Here is a 3,140-nt window from a genome sequence, read left to right on the forward strand (position 1 = left end):
AGGACTCAAGACTAGCTACAACGGCATTCATAACATTATGATCCACAGTTTGTGCATTGGAAATTTTGGGTTCCATTTGTAGTGGTTCCATTTGCAAATAGAACTACAAAACGAATAAACAATAGTTTAAAAGATTTTCATACTCGGCTCCCTCACTTGGATCTTCAAGTGTTGTAAGACGACTATCAATCTTGAGTGCTTAGAAATGAGTCTACTCTTGAGTTAGAATGGATTTCGGTTTTGAAGACTCAAGGAAGTTTTGTATGCACTTGAACCAAGAATAACTACGAATTGTAAATGAGCAAAGCACCACAAAAAATGTTGACACGAAGACATCCTCGAAAGCTAGTTCACAACTTAGTAGGTTGTTACTTAGTTGCCAACTAGTGTAGGAGTCAATAGAAAAAATAACTAGTAGAGACAAGGAAAGAAACTTGGAAGGTCCTATGACTTGAGTTTTGTTGTTGATGTGGCCCACAATTTTTATTTTTGGTCATTTAGTGTTGTTTTTTTGTTTAAGTTTGATGTTGTCCAACTTGAATGACTCAATCTTGTTTGTTAGGTGAGGCTTTTTCAATTTTTGGAGTGAAAAGGCAAGACTTGGAACTCTTTTTTCCAAAGATCAAGGTGTCAATTAACTTTTCACCAACTTGCACCAAAATGGCAAAACACCTTTTTGGCCTTAGTTTGTCTCTTTCCCCTTTTGGTTCCTTTTGCAAAAAGTTTGACACCCTTTTGGTAAGTAAGCTTTTTGGGAGGTCCTTTGTCTATTTGCCTCTTTGGTGTTGTATTGAAACTAATTCAAAGACAAACACAAGACTTTCACCTCTCTCTTCCTTTTTCAAATTAAATACACCTTTTGTTGAACATTCACCTCAAGAACATTATGAACAACAATAAGAACACTTATGAACAACAACAACATTCAAGCCATCTAACCCTTCAACAACACTAAACAAAGATCAAATCTTGGATGTTAGACTCAAGTGTGTTAGGGAAAAAACAAGCTAACACACAAAACTACAAAGACAAGCAAAAATAACACCTAAATCTAGACACTTCTCGGTAAAACATAAGTCACCAGATAACACCCCCCCTTTTTTCAACTAGAAAACCCAAGATTGGTGGTGTAAGAACATGACCAACCTACTCTATGATACAAAATTATACCATAGCATATATACAACACCAAAACAGTCCACAAATAACCCACAATCACAAGACTTTACCTACAACAAAAAGACAACAACACGATACGAGAAGCAAACATAAACTTAAAAAGAGTAAAAGATAGCTAACTTGACACAAAGAGAACCCATTAGGAAGCAACTAAAGAGTTTATAAAACTCTAAAACCTCTACAAAACAATTTAAAAATCACCAAGTTCTTATGGGAACACAAGAGGAACTCGGTTCACTCAAACACTCTCGTTTCTAGCCGTTTCACAACACAAGTGGAACCTTTCACTTGTGAAGCTCAAATGTTTGGTGGTATACTCTCTTCTTAAGAGGAAATATTATGTTCAAATTTTACAAGTGTTTTCAAGAAATGACTAACTAAGTAACAAGTTTAAAGAAACACCTTAAATAGTCTATTACAAAAAGGATGGCAAAAGGACCCCTTTGCCCTTAATGAGGGGTAGAAGGTTTGGAGTGTTTGGGGAAGCCTTAGGGTGTCTTTGAGCACATAAGGTCAGCCTCCACATGTCAATATGTGTACTCCCTTGGGCGAGTTTGCAACAATCTCAACCGCGTCCATTTTCATAAACACTTCTTGAAGTCTTTGTAGTTCCCGAGCTTGGCTTTTAGTAAATGGTCTCGAGCCCGTGACACCCACATCAACTATCTTGTCCTTGCCTTCTACTCTATTCAATATCCTTGCTAACATATCCTCAGTATTGAACTTTTTGGGGTCAATGGCACTATATTTCTTAGATTTAGCTTAATGAGGAGGGATATAACGATTATAATCACATTCACGATCTCTCCAATCTCAATCCCGCTCATGATCCATCAACCTTTGTTCCAACCTTGCCTTTTATAGGTAGGGAAGGAACCCCCGGAGTAGTTTGCCAAGTACCGAATTTGTTCATCCAACTTCTTTGCCTCTTCATCATCTTCATAAAATTTTGATGCTATGGCGTTTACGGCTTTCTCGGGTGCACCCATAACATAGTTCGTCAAGGGCTCAAGTTGGGTCATCATTTTGGTCATGTTCTCCTCATTTTGTTCTTCTCATTTTATTTGTTCATTACCCACCATGAAGGTCGTAGAAGAAGTTTTAGAAGCTTTGGTATCTCAGGTATGCCAACCCCTATTTTGTTTTGATACTTCTCATATCAATCGAATGGCCACAAGATGATGCAATCTCACTATAGAGCCACCCGCTGCATTATCCACCACAATTTTGTTTAATGGACCAAGATCCCCATAGAAAATCTCAATAAGAATATTTTTCGCGACCTCATGATTTGGGCATTGGGCTAGCTTTCCATTAAACCTCGCCCAATCTTCAAACAACGGTTCTCCATTCATTTGTGGAAAGTTCAAAATCTCATCCCGCTTTTGAAGATTTTTTTATGGTGGGAAGTATCTATCAGGAAACACCATGGTAAGATCTTCCCATGAGTAATTAAGCCTGGTATAAGTGAATGAAGCCATAAAACCACCTCACCTATTAGTGAGAACGGTAAAAATCGAAGCCAGATGGATTCTTATGTAATATAAGCTATGTTAAATGGCACACAAAGTTCTTCAAATGGATATTTTGGTCCTCATATTCTTGACCCCCATACAACACTTTTATTTTCAACATGTGAAGCATAACGCTAGTCACATAAAATACTTCATTCCCATTGGTTGTGGGATGCGAATTGCACTTGTTTGTCCCACTTCATTTAATTTGCCTTTAGCATCAAGAGGGGTATTGAGGGGGCCCATGTTTCTTTTGTTATCTCTCATTACTCCATTTTTATCACCTATAAAAGATTCAAAAACAACAAATAAAGTAAATTACACCACTTTGGGTATTCCTAAGTAAGAATGACACCATATAAGTGAAATCTACGTTTCACTCCCCGGCAAAGGCGCCATTTTGATAAAGCTCAAATCACTCCCATAATTGAGGGGTGAGGCGATAGT

At 37.6% G+C, this 3,140-nt stretch overlaps 1 non-coding gene across 1 annotated transcript; it reads left to right on the top strand.

Moving 5' to 3' along the window:
• Positions 1–2,460: 2,460 nt before the first annotated feature.
• On the top strand, positions 2,461–2,572 carry LOC124897365. The gene has a single exon (XR_007054087.1). It is a non-coding gene; the product is annotated as a small nucleolar RNA R71 (small nucleolar RNA).
• The last annotated feature ends 568 nt before the right edge of the window (positions 2,573–3,140 follow it).

Source organism: Capsicum annuum, chromosome 3, assembly GCF_002878395.1.
Source record: "Capsicum annuum cultivar UCD-10X-F1 chromosome 3, UCD10Xv1.1, whole genome shotgun sequence".
Lineage (NCBI taxonomy): Eukaryota > Viridiplantae > Streptophyta > Magnoliopsida > Solanales > Solanaceae > Capsicum > Capsicum annuum.